The following is a 19,436-nucleotide window of genomic DNA, read 5'->3' on the forward strand; positions in this document are numbered from 1 at the left end:
ATTTTGATAAAAATCAATCAACACGACAGCTGAAGCGGACGGCAGTGAAGGATCCAGTGGGACCCAGGGGGATCATGCCATCTCACGACGCATACTTTGCCATTACATTTCTATTACTCGGTTTTAATAAATTGTTTAAAATCACCAAGAACCAAAATAGTTTTGAAAACACCTTAATTCGGCGTTAATAAAACTATTACCTTTCAATTCTTACTAACATCAGACTTGCCCCGCCCCTTCCCGCCCGAAAGGTCGGTCGACTTGAATCCGCCCTTGGTCCACTGATTCTCCTTTGAAAAACGGTTTCCCATTCGGCAGGAAAAATGAGACTGTCCATTGGAATTTGAAACGACAGGTAGATTCATTTAATCTCAACCCTGCAGGGAGATTTTATTTTTTAACAAGTACTCCTCCAGTTAAATCACATGTTTCCCAATTGAAATGAAATGAAAATTCCGATTAATTGAGCCAAAGTGAGATTATTAACGGTGGACTTCTAACGTCTGGCCACATACCTGATTCAACGTGAATTGGCCATCTTAACGAGCTGATGCGTCCCCAGGCACAAGAGGAATGATGCAATGCATCAAAATAAGCGAGGAGGAATGTAGCATGGAGGGGCGAAAGTGGGGTGCACTGTTCAGCCAGCTTTATTATGTTTCCCTCGAGGCGGAGAGTGGACCAATTGTGCCCGTCACAGAGGACCGACCCTCCGAACCACTCCTCCGAGCCTATGGTGGCTGATTTCGGCGACGTTCTCAATATTGCGGCGCACATTAACATATCATTTCGTGCAATGTCAACTGAGTAATTTCACTTAAACTAGCTCTGAGTATTCCTACTTCGCATGAAAGTCTTTTTTGCAGTAAATTTACGGCGGAGAGTATCGGGTCCCAGTCAAGACTAGTTGAATTTTTGCTGAGTGCCACATTCGTAGTATTGTTCTACCAGACAGAGATGAGAGCGTGCGATTGGTAATTTAGAGAATTTTGTTGAAACATGAGATAAAGAGCAATTCTTTCCTGGAGGCAGCTCATTGCGACAAGAGGGTAACTTGAGTCTTAAATATTCCGATAGAAGGGGAACTCGGAAACCAACTCACCCGTCGTAATCAGCTATATCTTGGCTCTAAGAGTGTTCAAACTATGTCATTTACAAATGTCCTCTCAGTGATCATGAAAAGTGCAACTGCAGAGGAGCGGGAATGAGTGACAATGGGATGAAATTGTGGCAAGCGAAAGCGAATGAAACTTTAGAAGGAGAAAGACTTCGGTAGGAAAAAAAGGCTCGAGTGAAAGTGAATACATACGAGGGTCATCCGGAAAGTAGTACCCGTTCGTGCCGCATGAAGTGCTGACGACGCGAGTAGCCGCTGGACGAGGTCAGATAGCTTCAGTGGCTTGTCTGCCTTCTCTGAGCCAAGTTGCGTGACGCTAGCATTGCCTGTGTTGTTTCTGTGATTGTTTACAATGTTTAAAAAAATTGAGAACGCCGCCAGTTGTGAAGTGAGGGCAGTGATTAAATTCCTCAATGCAAGAAACGTTCGCCCATGTGATATTCATCGCCAATTAAAGGAGGTGTATGGAGACAATGTAATGGACGAGTCGTCTGTTCGGCGGTGGTGTCGCAACTTCAACATGGGGAGGGGGAACACACACGACGATGAGCGTTCGGGGAGACCGTCTGTCATTACAGACCAACTGGTGAGCTCAGTTGACGAATTCGTGAGGAACGATCGGCGCGTCACAATTGATGACATCTGTGAGCATTTTCCCAATGTTTCTCGAACAATTGTTCATGAAATTGTTAAACACCATCTGCATTATGCAAAAATTTGTGCAAGATGGGTCCCTCGCGTATCTCAATGAGCTGGCGGCGAAGGACTATGCAGCAGGAATACAGAAACTTGTCACACGTTATGACAAATGCCTTAATTTGCTTGGAGATTATGTTGAGAAGTAGTTTAAAGTATCCTCTTTCAAATAAAATTTTTTATGTTTGTTAATATTTACTTTTGTGTCTTTATTTCACGAACGGGTACTACTTTCCGGATGACCCTTGTACTATATTTTTAGAGGGTGGGAAAAACGAGTAATCAAAGTAATATTGCTCTTGAGTGAGGGGCATACTATCAAATTTCACAACAGTAAGGCCTTGTAAGCTTTTAGGTTGTATCAAAATGGTAATGAACAAATGTCACCGCAGACAAACCCGTCCTGAAAATTATGTGGAAAGATCTACGTAAAAGTAATATAAGCTACGCACAGCAAAAATTGCCTTCCTTGAATTTACTTTTGTTTGTTTTCACATATTTTAAGGAAGTCATGCATTCTATCCCTGAAAGTTCTGCGTCATTATTGATTGCATCGGCACCGACGAGAGCGAAAGTGCACATCGCAAGGTCAAAGCGGTGGCGTGAATTTGCGATTTCAAAGAATGACGACGCAATAAGCAATAGTTATTTCAGAAAAAAGCATAAGCGCTTCAATTGTCATCAATATATAAGTCAAACAGAGTCAAATTTTAAGGAACAAATAATTAGAATCACAATAAGAAAAACAGGTCAATTAACTTTAAATAAAGGTAAACTTTACTGGTACCAATTCTCCAGTTGAAAGAGTAAAAGCCGTAATAATACTTAAGGCGGCGTTTCCACCCCATAGAGATACTTCTTTTCATATGGGCCACGTCTCCATGCATAATTTTAATGATTCTTTTTATCGAAGGTCAATTAATACGTCAATATGGCGAAAGGATTAAATATGAACGACAACTTCGTGAGGCATGTAAATCATTTTAGTTATTTTGTGGAAGGTTTTTAATACTTCACTGATACGATTTCTATGCTTCATGGCCAAATTGTTCATGAGCGCTACTCCAGGCATCGTTGCTGATGATCTGATTTCCATTTTTGGCGATATGGCCGGTCTTTGATATATCTTATAATTCTTTAGGGCGATATTAAATATACTGTCGATATTTTACGATACATTTGATTTTGATATTTTCATTCTACCCAAGAGATGTTCATCACCTCTTAAAATACAGAGTAACCAATTAGGCATTTCCTTCTCGTCGACGATGGGTAGTGTTAAATGAATTTTGTACATTCCCATCTAAGATTGGCGTTTCCGCCATTTTTCGGCATTCGAAACAGATTTCGCCCATTTTCACGTATTTTTAACAGAGAAGTGAAGTATTTTGTGAATTATGTCACGCATGCACGAAGATTCCGCGGCATAGGGTTTCAAGCGTGTCGTAGTGTCGCTCTCGCTTCGTCCCGCCAAGGGTGGCCCCGCGGCGGCAGAAGGGAATATGATGGGGGCGCAGTCGGGGGCGGGGAAGTGCGCTCCCCAGCAGATGTTTCTTTGCACGCGGATCCCCTGGCCTCCTTCCTCATTATTCCCATTCTCTGACATTCGCTTCCGTAATTCAATCTCCTCATCCCAAAGTCCACTTTTACTTCACCCTTCCCCATTGCTCTCTCCTCGGTGATACCCGCCACACATGCGCAAATTCACTCGCATCAACTCCAATTTGCTCATGATACAATCGCTCTTGAAATTAAAACAACACTTACTTATATTTAAACAGGAATAAATGGATGCCTAACATTGGAGGCTGCTACACGCGTCCATTTTTTACCAAAGGCTGCTGTGGACGGGAAGAACCAGCTGAATCGTCATAAAAATTGGAAAAATAAAAGAATGATATGCTAATGCTTATAGCTTTTGGTAAAAATGTATTCTTTTTCAAATAATTCAATTTTCAAAAAAATGTCTGACAATATTATCTACGCCACCAATCTTTTTTCTGCTAGTAACTCAAATTCAGAGTATTTTTTTTGACGACATTACCTCTTCTTTCATCAAATGTACTAGTTAATATTGCTATAGACATTTTAAATTCCGTTATCGAAAAAATCCTAAAATTTACAACTCTTGTTTGAAGACATACTGCTACGAATTTTGCATGTTCTTAAGCGAACAAGTATAACTTTTTTTTAAATTCTGTAATTTATGCTAGTATATCCGTGAAAAATTTTCCTAGAGTTGTGTTCAATTGATGTTCATCACTTAAAGCTTACAAACCCAATACTCTCAATTACTTACTTATATAAAATGCGATTTGATTCTGGAGAGTAAAAATAAAGTTCATGGCTACACACAACGCGTCAAAAGAACTGTTGACAGAGAGTGAGTGAAAAACATGAGGAAGATGCGAGCGTGGTGACACACTCGCTGGTCCCCCGCCCCCGTCTTGCCACACCCTCGGGCACTATTAAGTGGATCCTCAGCATCCCGGCTCTCTCATCACAGGAGATGCATTCTGCAAACGAGATCACTGCGTTCCTGGAAAGGAATTCGGCCTTCGCGAATTTCTCCTTTTTACCCGGGGGCATTTAATGTCCCCCGCGAATTCCTCCCAAAACCTTCCGATGTCACTCACGTGTTCTTATGACGGAATGCCAAGGCACCCCACACCCTAAGTCTCAAGAATTCCCTGAGATCCCTTCCCTTGCTGGCGGAATGATGCTTATGCCGACAACTTTAAATGCTTCCACCAACGAGAAACACACCAAGCTGGGGGTGAGTTTACGACTGAGTTTATCCTTTCTGAAAGAGGGAGCGTATTGCATTTATAACCGAGCGAAAGTTAAGATAACATACATACATACAAAAATGTATACACACAGACAAGCACACAGACACACACACACATTTCTCATTCTCTCGCACAGTTTTATACAAAACAGATCATTCCTCTGATTCTGGGATGATGGAGATAAAAAGACCGCAAAAAGAGATTAATGCCATGGTTGTCCATGATATCGAAACCTAGTTCGGTTAAATGGAAGTCAGAAGTTTTTTCGTAGGAACAGAAAAATCCTATTGTTAAAAATTTACTTTAATCAAGGGAGATGAGCAAAAACAGCAGAGACTCGATATGCGTTCTGAGGAGCCGACGAAAGGAAATGCACATACGTGCTTTTCCCACAAAAGGAAATGCTAGCCTCAAGTTTGTAGGATCATTAATAGCACACCACCCCCTGTACATAAGTGGCATGATTATTTGATTAGGATTCTGAACAACGGTACACGTATTTCGGCCATTTGAATGACGAGGAACACATCCTTGCGACATTGTCTGGGTAGACAGGTTGCACATGCTTAGGAGTAATACGGTACTTTTACTAACATTCTCCTCACTCATTTTTGGCATTTATGCTATTAAATTTGTACAAAGCAAATAGTGTTATGGATCATGGTAATAACCTTATTTAACAATTTTTATTTCGTTCTTCCCTCTTTATTCTTACTGGCCAGCGTTTTCAACGTTGAAACGTCAACCCTTTCTCTCTCCCCCTGACTCCCATCCGTCGATCGTGTCCGCAGACTTAGCTATGCGTGTGTATATATTTATCTATTTATTCGCACACGTTTCATTTGCAGAACTGTCATTGCACATACTGCTCATAACTGATGATTATGAGGACCCTCCGGTGTTTAACGCGTTAAAAAAAATTGAAATAGAAAAGAACAGAACAGATTATTTTTTAAAATAAAAGTATGAACTCGTAAAGTTGCATACGCGACGTATGAAAAAATAAGGGCGGGAAGAGAATGAAATGGTGGGCGGAGTACCCATTTCCACCACTTCACAAGTCATATCATTCCATTCCATCTCCCTGATTCGGAGGCTCACTGATTCCAAATAAATTAAGACAGCACTCCCTAGCATTTCCTCTAAAAAAAAGTACCGGCGCGATCCTCCGTCGCTGAGCGACTCCCGATCCCAGTCCATTGAGAAGCACCAGTCTCCGTCGCCCTGTGCCTCTCCCCGCGGCCGACGCCTCGCCGAATCACCGGCTGGTCGCCGGGGGGGGGGGGCGCTCCGCGGCCGGCACGCAGCCAGGATTGAATGCAGCCATACCCGATACGGGGGGTCGCGGCGGCTGGGGGGGGGGGCTTAGCGGACGGAGGTGCGGAAAGGGGGGCGCGGCCCCGGCGAGTTCGCTCCCGTCGGCACGAGACGGGAGGGAGGAGGCGATAGGGGGGAAGAGACCCGGGTGGGTGAAAGGGTTGGGGCCGGGGGGAAGAGGAGAGGCACCCGCCGACGATCCGGCCCCGCCGAGAGCGTGCGCTGCACGGGGAACCGCCGCCCCTCGACCCCGGCATCCAAGCATTTCATCTTCACGGGGCAGCAACTGCGATTGTTTGCTCTCCGCGCGAAATGATTTCCCGGCCTGGCACGAGGTCTGCACGAAGCGATTCAAATCGAAGGAGTCGATTCGGTTAAAAATGCTTTTTTTATTTCCTGCGACTGCACAGCTACTTTCCTCATCCCATTCATTTGTACTCAGAATGCTCACAAATAGGTAAATACACACACACGAATGTTCATTTACTATCGATGTGGCCATGGCAATTTGAAACATCCATCTTCCACTTTAAAGCTTGAACCCCAACCAACCCAATATTTTCCGAGTAAAAGTTTCGTGGGCCGCGCGCCCAGCTGTGCTGTGCAAAAATCATCAATGAAAAATCCCGTGCAGGCATCACTGCGTTTAGCAATGATATCACTTTTGAAAATAATTCAGAAAAGCCTAACGTTCAAGGGCGGTGCATAGGGTCGGCTATTAAAATATTCATCATGTACACATCCGTCCACAACCCTTTCCCGAGTCGAAGGTGGATGTTGGTAGTTGAGGACAGAGCTTGAGTCATAACGCGTGCAAAATTCACACGCTCAGGGTGGCGGGTGGGATAAATCATTTCTCATAATTCACCAGTAATTTCTCAGTATGCCAGAGTATCTATCGTAGTCCCGCTTTCGGGTGCCCAGAGGCATCACTCGAAGTCTAACCCACGGCCATCACACACTTACCACTAGGTTAACAACCCGTCCAATAGCCATATCTTGCGATATGTCCTTCACGACATGCAAGAAAATTTTGAAATACAGAGATCGGGTCAATGTACAAATCATTTGGAATTTCACGAGAGCAAAACGCTCGAGTGCAATCCATTACAATGTATAGGTGTAACATTCACGCCTGTGCCTCACGTATTTGCTTATGCTTCCCAGGAGCACCAATAACATATGATTTAGTATCCTCCAACCATGGAAAAAATATATCAGATCGTTTATTATAGTTAACTGTGATGGTAATCCTGAATACAAGCTGCACCGAGTTAAGAATGTAATTTGATGAAATCTTCTTTGAATTAATCTTAAATGAGGAAATGTAATCCATCTACAATCGGGGCTATGTAAAACAGACAAATTAAGCCGATCGAAATGTTCACTGCATCACATATTAAGTTTACAATGACAATATCGCGTTTGGTGAGTCTACTCCTTTCCTTAATTTCTTGTTTCCAAAATTTTTGGAAGCCTAATATGAACATACATACATACATACATACATACATACATACATACATACATACATACACACACACACACACATATACATACATTCATAGAAGAGAAAAACAAAATGCCTTGAGTCAATGGACCAAAGAGGAAATGTTATCCGTGAATAGGTGATGAGGAAGGGAAATTGGTTAGGTAAACAACGCATTCACCGGCGGAATAATCGACCCGGTGTTGATGAATTCCCGTAACGAAAAGATCTCATTGCTGCGACGTCTATTTCCCGACCAGCCAATATTCCGACGGCTTTCCCTTTCATTCACTCTCAGGAGAGGAAAACGATTTCGAGTGTGCGACGGGTTTAGGGAAATAGTGTAGACTTCCGCAACGGAATCCCGAAGGGTGAAGAGGCAGCCAAATTTGAAATATTAGCATGCACAAGATACGCATGAATCACCCAAACCGAAAAGAAGTTCTGCAAGTTACGAATTTGCACAACTCCCTCCTACCGGGCTCGATTAGAGTCGCGAATCTTTTTCCAGATGAAAGTCTTTCGAAATACTTTCGCAATCCCTTCTTACCCCCACCTCGAATTCCATCGGTAAGGGTTATATGAGGGTGGTCTCAAAAGTATCCGACCTCGTACACGTTTCGGGCTTTTCGTCGACACCCTAAACGTTCGCGAGATTCAAATACTCGGACAGATACCCGAGCGTTGTATTTATACGTCCTTCAGTATTTTCAAATACAAGGTCGTTCGAGGCTCGCCACAAGTGCAGAATGGAGACGAGTGGGAGGACTTTTTTTATATTTTTCACACGGTAATATTAGTGGCGGTCGAGTGGCAGCGTTCTATTTTGGATTCCCGATTCCTTTGCGTTGTTCGCGTTTCCATTGACTTCGAAACTATCCTCACAACACTACGCGCTCCCACTCAAGAGGGGGGGCCATCATATTACCAAACCTTCCGTGCCAAGATCTGCATTAAACAAACATCGATACGTTTAGTTAGAGCTGTCGGAATCAACTCCACCCCCCCATTATTTCACTTTCGAAGTCGGAACGCTAAGTACCCCGTTTAATTACTGGGCTACAAATAAATTGGCTCCCAACGCCTAAGGTGCCAAGTGGCAGGCGCAGTGAAAGCGGACGGCAATGGACCCTCGAGGAGGTCAAAGATTTGGGGGCTGGAGGTCCTCCTCTCTCCGTACGTAATAAATCGTCAATTACGTAGTGGTTTTCATGCGAACAATAACACACCGATGCTTAATCATTGAGCTGGACTTTTTCTTATTTCTCCAGGCTTAGGTCCTGGGAAACATTTACTATTGATACATGTACCTGAAATATTACTTTTCCACAGAATAAAAAAATGAATGCATACAACTTCATTCACTTGTAATCCTGTGGAAAATAGCTTGTCATCTATGGTAAGATGAATAGCACAAAGAGTCTATCAAGTCTTATAGGGATCGCACCAGGTGATGTATTTCGCTGTCGACGCTTCGAAAGTTAAATCTGCCATCGTCTTCAACACCCAGAGAATGATGGTACAGTTATCTTTGACATGTAATCAGCGAAAATCTTAACTGGAGGAGAACTCAAGAAAAATTCGTATCATTTCAAAAGCCAGGAAAACACTATATCCACCCAAAAGTAGAATAAGTCGTTCACGAGAATTTATAAAGTAGGAAAAATGGTGGAATGACTGTCCTTGCGGAATTCTTCCAAAGCTTTCCATGGACTTCTATATATTTGTCATTTATACTGAACTCAATGAAATGCCATTAAAATCGCGGCCTTTATCGATGGATTTCCATGAAAATATTTGGCTTAAACCTCGGTGCCAGGGAACGCTCGATGAATTCCCGATACCCTGCGATTTCGGCAGAGTTCGTGCTTTGACCGTCACCACTAGTTTCAAGTAGGCCAACTCTCAGTTCACTACAGGATCACAAAGGAGAGAAGCGGCGTCCGGAGAGAAAAGGAAACATTTATTTGCCTCTGACTCTTGCCAGCGATTACCGTTAGCGGCCTTAACTTAATTGAGCGATCTTAATGACCCCGGAGACACCCAAGATTCTCAAAGAAAATCAAATCCTGCGCCGTCTGATCGCGAGGAATGGCGCGGGAAGTGTCGAGGGCACCGCGAAGTGAAGGAGCCGAAGGCGGCGAAAAGCTTTGGCGACACTTCGATGCATAACAGGCGGCCGGCTGCGCCACACCGCGGGGACGAGAGACGGCCGCGGTCGGGCTCGGCTCGAAAGATCATACGTCCCACCTCCCCAGTTCCACCCACCCTGCCCCCTGCCAAAACACCCCCTCCCTCGCCCCCTTAACCACACACACACACGGGCCACGTTGGGAGCACGCCAGCCAAACTGAAATTTCCGGAGCGTAATGGGTTGGTGAAACAAAAGCCGGCAGCGGAAGCGCCTATATCTACAAGGGCACGGGGCAGGCCTCTCTGCCCGGGGCGCGACCAGGTGGTCTGGGGCGCAGGGGGGCGTGGGGGGTGGGGGTAGCGATTTGTTGGTCCTCTCTCACCGGTGACCGGCGGGCCTGGGCCGAAAGCGACGGAGTCGTCGGTGGTGGTCTCCGGTCGGACAGATGGCGGCGGCAATGGGCGAATCCGCGACTTGGTCGTGCGGGAGAGCCGGGCGTCTTCGTCCGAAGGATTGGGCGCGGAACGTCCTAGCTAACACGGGCGAAGGCCGGCGGGGGACTACGGGAACAGCAGCGTGGTCCCATTCGTGGGGGTAGCGAGGAAGGGGGAGCGAGACGGCAGGCGGGGTAAAAGAGAGAGAGAAGGTGGGCGGCCCCAGGAAGGAAGAGACCCGGAGAGGGGGGAAGGAATGTTCCGAGGGGAGATCGGAAGAAATAGCAAGGAGGGCGGAGGAGTGGGGTGTTGGGGGTCTGAGGAGAGGGGTGGGGTCGGAGGAAGCGAGGAGGAGAGAAGGGGGTTGGAAAGAGGAGGGCAGGAAGCGAAGGGAAGGGGAGGCACACGGCGGGGAGGAGACTAAGGATAGTCTGGTATCGAGGGCCTGCATCTATTAGTTATCACCCCCGAAGACCGCGTTAATATCACCCCATCCTTGATGTGTGCTATGAGGCCTACTTCCAGCATCTGTTCCCCCGCGCTGATTTATAAAGCCCGCGCCAGGCACTCGCATCGAGTGTAAGGGGAAATACACGAGCACACACGAACACGGTGGAGTGACATCCGGGGGTCGCGTGGTTACTTCATTTTATGGAAGGGGGCACAAACCGTCTTCGAGTCAGCTCACGTTCGAGAACAGAAGAGAGTCATCCCTCCTGCCTTTTGTTTTCAAAACGTTTGGCCTCTTTGCTCCAATGTACCCCCCCCCCACGATTGTTCCTCACACCTCAGCCGCCCGACTTCCTCTCCATACGCTTCCCACCCTCGCTCGCTTTTGACGGTCGGATGGGGCGGACGGCCACTCACTCGCCTCGATCGTCCCCATAACTGCGCCCGCGGGGCCGGGGGAACTGGGGGGACGGGACAACAGAACAGGCGTCCGCGGAGATTGGACTCCTCTTCTCCCACCGCACGTGGCGAAGCGCTCGGACACACGGCCAAAATTACGCCCCACACCCTCGAAGACATTTCCCGGAGCAATAAGTGGCAAAAATAGTCCTGGAGGAAATCACAGAAATTGACAGACGTGGGCGTCGGCAGTCGCTGGATTTTCCGTCCTCGGGAAAATGTTTGGATCCGTGGTACACTTAGCCATTTCTCTGCCGGCAGAGAGGTTTGAGTGTTCAGCTTGGAAAGGGAGGCCGCGACGCCCCTGGTTTCCCCGTGCGGAATCCAATCGCAATATCCAACACTGCATTTGCCATCGAAGCAAAACGCATTTCAGTCGCAGGATCTGGGTTCCCTTTGGTCTGGTGCGTGAATTTCACGCGCCATGAGGTTTTGTACCAGACGGGTTTTAACCTCACCTATTATTACTTGTATGTTGAGTACTATATTTTAAAAGTTCATTTTGTTAACCCTGCATACATGAAGCATGATAAGGTTGTTTTCTGGAAGACAATGCCTTTTTAAACGGCGAAGGAGAGAAAACGGAGGGAAAGACATTGCAGAATGTTTGCCCAGAACCATGAAGGTGTTGGCACCTCACCAGCAATAGCAATAACCAACCAAAAGATGGTTTCGATTGTTTGGAGTAGTGTTCACCTGAAATGAAGCCATAAGACAACTAAAATATCTACTCACATTAAGGCCAGAGAGGTCTGTTCATTCCCGTGAATCACCTCCAATTGTACACTTAGTTTGGTAACCATGATATCTTGGCACTTGAATTTTCGATGCTGTTGTGAAGTGAGGCATCACACGGGATTCGAGCATGGAGCCCCACGGTTGGGAACCGAATGCTCTTTGGAGTTGCCTGAATGATCTACGAACAGTTCATGCGTAGTTCACTTGATGCCGTTACACCTTTCAAATTTTAAAAAATGAAAAGCACACTTATACAGCAATGAAAACATTTATTTGCATCCTAGGTCTCCCAGAGACCGACGCCATGAGAAGTTGGAACATCTCAACTCAGTCCTAATACTCGTACTTCAGGGTACTTACTCTTAAAAAAATTCTATTGGGTTAAATTGGCAGCATCATGAAAATTGTCAAGAAAACAAACTCGCAGCATTTTACTAGCTGCCAGTACTCAGCTCCCTTGGAATAATTCTACATCTACATCTACATCTACATAATACCCCGCAAGCCGCCGCAAGGGCGTGTGGCGGGGGGTGTTAGGTCACCAACCGTAAAAACGAAAAATACCACATGCAAAAAACAACACGGATAATTACACCCCAGCAGCGCACACACTCATGCAAAACTCCCTCCATCCAATACTCATGCAAACACATACACCGCAAAACAACAAAAAACTGCACCCCAGGATACAGCACCAAAGCCATCCTAAAACACGCAAGCCAGGACACAACAAGCAAGAATGTGAAACATCACTACCACATGAAAATGCACCACAAAACACTCAACCCCCCAAAGAGACAGTAAAAGGAAGGGAATTCGACCCAACGTTGCAGGTAGCAGGAATTTCCCCCCGCCGGGAGGGAAGAGGGACTGAAAGGGAAACTTAAAAACAGATGAACAGAACACGAATGATGTCATGCGGAAAGAATGGGTTATTATAACAAAACACATAAGGTTAGTGGAGGAGCATGCATTTAAGTAGAACTAATTATTTTTTAGACACTGAGGGTGGCAAGTGGAATTTTTACTATCTATAATCCTACAGTTGCTATCCCGTATTGTCCGTGGGAAGAAGGAGTCCTTGAGTCGGCTAGTCCTGGCATCTATTTCCCGAATTTTATATGCATGATCCAAGCGACCAATGTATGTAGGAGTACGAATAATCTGCGAGACCTCGGTGCTGAAACATGCGGATCTGAATTTATTTAATAATTTCAGTCTTGCATTGAATCGTCTCTCTTCTAATGATTCCCACCCCAAATCCATGAGCATTTCGGTAACGCTTTGCGTTTTATCGTAGGAATTTTTTACAAAACGGGCTGCCCGGCGTTGAACCTTCTCAATTTCCCGAATGAGACCTTTTTCACTCGGGTCCCACACGCTGCATGCGTATTCTAAATGAGGCCTTACAAGAGCGTGGTAACAACGTTCCTTGACCTTTGAGTCACTTTTGCCGACAATGCGTCTAATGAATCCCAATTTTTTATTTGCTTGACCGCAGACTTTACGTATGTGAGTCCCCCAAGTTAAGTCTTTAGTGAATGTGACACCTAGGTATTTTACCGTATCAACTACTGCTAGGTCACCTCCAGCTAATTTGTAAGCAAATCCCGTTGATCTTTTAAAGAAATTTACCACTGAACATTTATTATAATTTAGAGTCAATCCCCAGTTAAAACACCATTTAGTAATGCAATCTAAATCCTGCGCTAGAATAAAACGATCCTCATCCCCAGATATCTCCCGATAGATCACCGTGTCATCCGCAAACATCCTAATGTTACTTTTCACTTCGCGGTTCAAATCGTTAACAAAAATCAAGAAAAGTAACGGCCCGATCACACTTCCCTGAGGTACCCCCGACGTGACTCGAACGCGGAATAATTCTCGTAGTTTAAGCTTTCTAGCCCTCAATATAAATAGGTCAAATCGCATTAATAAATATGTATCTCTACACAGGGAAATGTAATGCATACAAATTTTAGATGTATGCCTTTCAGGCAACAAAATCAGGGGAATGATATCCTAAAACTCTAGTTCGTCTTTTATTTCTAAGGAACACGAGTAAAATCACATAGGGTACACAAGTGCATCCGTCTATAAGCGGAGAAATTAATCAAGTACGTAAGTTTCGCAAACCAGGTGACGAACTCCTCCAACCACGGCCGACACCACGAAGGGCAGCGAGAACTAACCTCTTGGAATCCATTTGGCAAACGATTGGAACTCCTCTCCTTCCCTGCCCCGCGAATTTTCGACCGATTCCCGACGCCCACTTAATGCAAAGCTGAACCTGTCACAGACCATTTAATTTACAGGAAGGCCAACTACAAAATATGGAAATAATTTTATATTCAAAATAAATCAGCCTGGGCAGGCTCCCCGAAATGATTTTTCCGAATAAGAAGTAACTTCTGTATCACTACAGGAGAAAACTACGTATAAACCGTTTTTATTTCGCAACCTAACGCACACAAATGAAAACTTTCTTAAATTTAGATATCTGGAAGCTCATGTAACAGTCTCGGGATTTGTATAAAACAGGCGCAATAAATTTGTGATTGCTGAATTTAACATGAATATTATCGCCACATACAATTTTGCTCACCTTTGGAGAAAGCACAAAAAAATAAGTATAAGAATCTATTCAATGACACCTTGGTGTCGTTTTAAGATCTTCTCTTATAATCTTTTTTTTATATATTTGAAATCTACTTTTTTACTGGAAACACGTCCTGAGAAAAAGCTGACAACTTCGAACCCACCAAGAGCGGAAATAGGATATACTAGTGTACAAGTAACAATGGCGTCCCTAGTCGACCGACCCTACTTCAAACCACACCAGAAATGGAGTATCTTATATTCAATGCACGTTTCACCTGGAAAAGTCCAGCGCACGTTACGAGGTTCAAACACATTGTGTTTGGACTTCGTAACGTGCCTTGTTCATCGCCTATTCATCAGATATCTGTCACGGTTCACACTGAATTACAACTCCAAATCGCCCCCACGACTGATAACAGAGTAAGATCAGTATATATTGACCCTGGAAATGACATCGTTTCACTAGAAACCCTTACATTAGAAATATGATATTTGTGTCATTCACCTTACAAAAATAAATAGCTAATAATTTAGTTTCAATGATAAGAAAATCATTAGTTTGTAATCTGTCTTTTCAATTGTTTTGGTGAAGAGTGTGAATATTGTACGGAAGCACTTGGAAATGGAAACATCTTCTTTAAAGTTCGCTCAAATGATAATTTATTCGGACAATCTCTGACGATGAAGCATCCTGTTTACTACCCAAGAAGATTCAGGTGTTTCAAAATACAATTTACAGTACCAAATTTGAACAAAAACTATCAATAGGCTCAAACCTAATAATCTTTTCCATCGCAATGAGAGTTTGTACAACCTTTCTTCATTTGGTTCTTGGTGACTTCAATATATTTCGAGGGATGCTAAAGGAGCTGAAGATACCTACGCAGGTACTTGTTTGTTCATTCTATCCTCAGCGTGACCTACATTTCGAAATAAACAATTCAATGCTTTTCGTTACCATTAGTTCTCTCCGGTCCACGATTATGTTATTACATTACATAAAAGAAACTGAGCATTGCTCCACTGAACGAAATAATAATAATCAGAGCACGTGTCATTTAAGCGGATCCGAAAATATTTAGAAACTATTCGACTCTAACCTTGCAAAAGCATATGTTTTCATACGATGGATTTATTTATTAGGCTTTCCAAAAATGAATCGCCTACTATGAAAAGTTTTCTACTGTAATTATTCCGTGATAGCCATGACATTCCGCATTTATGATTCTAGAAGAAGTGGTTATCTTAAAATATTTATAGAACGTTTTCATACTCATCTGTAACAAAAAGTATTTGCTTTAAAATTAATTTACCATCGTCAATCATTTACATATATTTTTCCAATCCAATTGTGAAAATCTTTGCGTCACTTGACTATCCACTGTTCTACACAATGTACAAACCCGTATTCTTGCAGAGGGCAGAAATATTAGGCATAAACCTAATTTTAGATATTAATAACACCAGTGTTTATAAGCCAAGAACAATATGGGCATCATTACACTTCGGGGAGAAATTCCAGAGATCACAAGTGTTATGAGAATCATTACCACTCAGAATTGCTTCCTGTTCCCATTCGGAAATGAAACTTTTTATCCAATTTAAATGAGTTTTATTAATCGCTGGCAGCTGCATATTATAAATAAGTTTACTGTTGGAGACTGTATCAAACATTTTTTAACATCTAAAACATATTGACCTCCCTTGATTACTGCGCCGGTTCGAGCGACCTTCGGGTACACGCGTACTTGCTACGACTCTCAATTATCAAGGTCAGCTCGCGGATATCGTCCATAAATTAAATTGAAAATTTGATGACAGAATTTAATTAATAATCTGATAATTACTTTTGACCTTAAAGAGTAATATTTCAAAATATCTCTTTATAGTATTGACGATAAAATTTTCCAATATTCAATAAGAAAGTCATCTAAGAATCAGAAGATTAGCTGACCGGATTCGCTTCACTGTCATTTGTTGAAATGGGCTTGAAATTTTCCAATCGAATCACTTATTTTTCTGAGTACTTAGTATTATTAGTTTTTGAACACCATTTCAAGATACGGCTCCATGTTGAAACCCACTTCTTTCAATATCCTGGTAAATCCTGGTAAATCTCCCGTAATATAGCCCTGAAAGTAGTTATAAGTCAAATTTCATTATATTATATGCTCCAAAAGTAATATATATTAAACTTAAAACATAAATTTTAATTTGTGGCAAAATTTTAGATATTAGCAACCGCAAAACACTTTGGGAGATTAAGAGAAAAGTCCATTTTGATGCATAAATTGAAATTCGAAAAATGTTGGAGGCAATCATTATGTATACCAGGAAAAATAAGGACTTCACAGCGCTTTTGGGAGAAAACCTCGAAGACAATAGGAGCACGAGAAGCATTACCATTCAGGACGACTACCTTCTCCGATTCGGACAAGAAATCTTTTACCCAAATCATTGCAGTTTCACTAATAGTCGGGCAGCTGTAATCCCGATGAAGATGCTAAGAATACTTGGGCCTCGGCACTTCCGGCCAAATCAGCATAAAAGTGATGGGCTTAATTATATCTGATGCATTATATAGAAAAGTATCAACAGTGTTGGGTTGATCAATACTGGATTTTGTTTTTTATCAGCAACTGAGCTGATTAAGCGATTTGCAGAGCAAAAGTCGTTTCGCATCATGCGTCAGACTTTCCATTGAGTTTTGAGCGCAAGCATGTAAGGTGGACTGGAGTCCAGATGGCAACTAGATTGTTCTAACCCGGTCGCTTCAGCCACCCTAAAGTAGGCAGCCATGCTAAACCAGACAGTTTTTCGTATCGGTTTTCCGAGTTCATATACCTAAACTTCTCAATAGCTTTCCGGGTTCAAGTTGATACCACTGCATACAACTATTTTTCCATCAAACAAAGTATTTTAACTTACATTGATCATATTTTATTTTCAATCGCCTAATGCATTCCTCCATTAAAGATAATCTAGAAAGAACCAGAATTAAGTATAAATCTTTTACTCTCCTCTTTGCTCCTTTCTCAATGACGCGGCCAATGGCAGCGATCGTGAGCAATCCGTTGAATTCCCAATGGAGAACACTAATCAGGTGGATTCACGCAACAAGCTGAGCATAGACTTAAGGTAAGGTATAGGTAAGTATACCGTTTGATTCGTTGAAGCATTCAATCCACGAGGACCTAATCAGGATTTCTTATTTCACTTCTTAATAAATGTAACCACCCGACTCCGTATTGTAATTGCATCAGGTGGTGGGGGAGTCTTTATTCATTTCCCTTTAATGCAAGGTCTAACGAAGAAAGATAGACTGCCGCGTAATTGAATAGTATTTTATTTTTAAGATGGGGAGTCAGGTTTTGTCTCGTTAGGTGAGGCTCCAAATGTGGGAACGTTCAGTCTCTGTTCATCAAGAATTAATTTAAATGGTGAGTTTCCAAATAATAAATGAAAGCTTATTATTTTTAATTAAGACACGAGCGAGGATACACTTTTTCCTTCTTGACCAACTTGAATCAAAATGTTCAGGGAAAAGGAGTAGAAAGATTTCCCGACATCTCATCGTGTTAACAAGTCCAAGGTTAAGAAAAAATCTCCTGTTGACACGTCTATTAAGTAGCTCTGCAAGTCATGTATCGCTGTATTCTATAAAACATTTTAACTCGTTAGTCACGAGAAATATTTACGAGGATCATTAATCAAAATTTTGAGGAGTGGTCGTTGAAAACGTGAGGAAATATAGATTTTTGGAAGTCTTACCCTTTCGCGGAAGCTGTGCCAAAAACGATGTGAGCCGAAGCTGCAGACAAATGCCGCTCGGCGGTGCGTTTCATTTCAATTCCATTTGAGGAGCAGAGAAAACGGATGCATTATCGCCCATCCATGCTTGCTTGCGAAGATAATGCTACCCACATAAATCAGAAGCAGGTACGATGAACATTTCGCGCGACGCCATAATTTACCTAGAGTTGCGACTGTTAATTTTAGTGGAATAACTTTTTCACCCTTATATTTTTAGTTTAACATTCTAAAGGGCATCACTTAATCACCTTGAGTGTAAATTAATTTCAAGTGTTAAGTAGAGTCAGCACGGTGTCTGTCACTATGGAGGGCCTAACAGTGAAATGCTTTCGTGACCAGCATACTTTGTTTCACGCTAAATCCAAGTTTGGAATCCAGTCAAGAGTGATTCCAAGTCTGACATGATGCAAGGTGATTGGAATCACTTTCCACCTGTACGCTTCATTAGTTTACCAATTTAATAATTTTAATTACTAAAAACATTGTGTCGTCGTTTAACAGCCCGCCAAACGACCGTTCCCTGTTATCATGATCATTACACATCGGATAGCCCTCTTGCGTTCCGTTCCCTTGCTCGGCGTTGGGGAGCGGCCCTGGCCGGAGGCGGCCGCTGCCGTTTGAATATCGCCCGTAGGTTATCACCTCCCCGCACAGAAGAGCTCATTCGTCAATCAACCCCTTGATCCACACCTCTATATTTTTCGTCAAGGTCGTAAAATTTTGCAGTTTCCCCCCCTCATTCTGTTTTCATCCCGCTTGTTTGGTGCTAATGTGCACACAGCAGTTTTCTCGATATCCGATCCCGAGTGTGTAAGTATCCAGAGAACGACACGATATTGAATGATAACTACTCACCAGGTTTCGATTCTTGAGGGTATGTTTGCTATTACAGCCAGACTTGGCAAAACATCACAATGAAAACATTTTTACTTGGGGTGCTTTAATTAACTAATATTCCTGTAATATTCAGGTATTTGCAAATGTTTGATCACAAATTAGCACCAATATTCCGCGTATTTTGATCTAATAGAAGCATCGGATCCGTTCCTTCATATATACGAGTTAATGTCGCGTTGTAATTAAAATTTTATGAATTACATTTCCGTTGATTGCATTAAGGTAAAATTATGAGGATACATCATGCGTCTATCTTTTAAATATCTTGTTTTATAAACTATGGAGAGTCGGTTGAAAATCAATGGGGAAAGGCGATCATATTTCGTAAATTTCAAGTTTTATCTCACTGAAAATTTAGCAAGAGAAAATCCTAAGATGAAATGTAACTCCGAAGATCATCAAGTCTTTCGATTTTAAAATTCACATTCCAAATCCTAAGACAGCGACACAACTTGGGTACGAGATGAGTGCATATTTGAGGGATGAATTAGCTGCG

General features: G+C 43.0%; 1 protein-coding gene across 2 annotated transcripts in view; it reads right to left on the bottom strand.

The window, feature by feature from the left end:
• The window catches only part of LOC139689389 (long-chain-fatty-acid--CoA ligase 5), a 184,537-nt gene that overhangs the window by 84,145 nt on the left and 80,956 nt on the right, over window positions 1–19,436 (bottom strand). Inside the window, exon 1 of one of the 2 annotated variants that reach the window (XM_071586483.1) lies at window positions 9,928–10,109. The exons of the other annotated variant lie outside the window; for it this stretch is intronic. The gene's annotated coding sequence lies outside the window, so the exon portion shown is untranslated. Of the gene's footprint in view, window positions 1–9,927; window positions 10,110–19,436 lie in introns of those variants that run through there. 2 annotated transcript variants of the gene reach the window in all.

Source organism: Hetaerina americana, unplaced genomic scaffold (genome assembly GCF_022747635.1).
Source record: "Hetaerina americana unplaced genomic scaffold, ioHetAmer1.1.p SCAF_23, whole genome shotgun sequence".
Classification (NCBI taxonomy): Eukaryota; Metazoa; Arthropoda; class Insecta; order Odonata; family Calopterygidae; genus Hetaerina; species Hetaerina americana.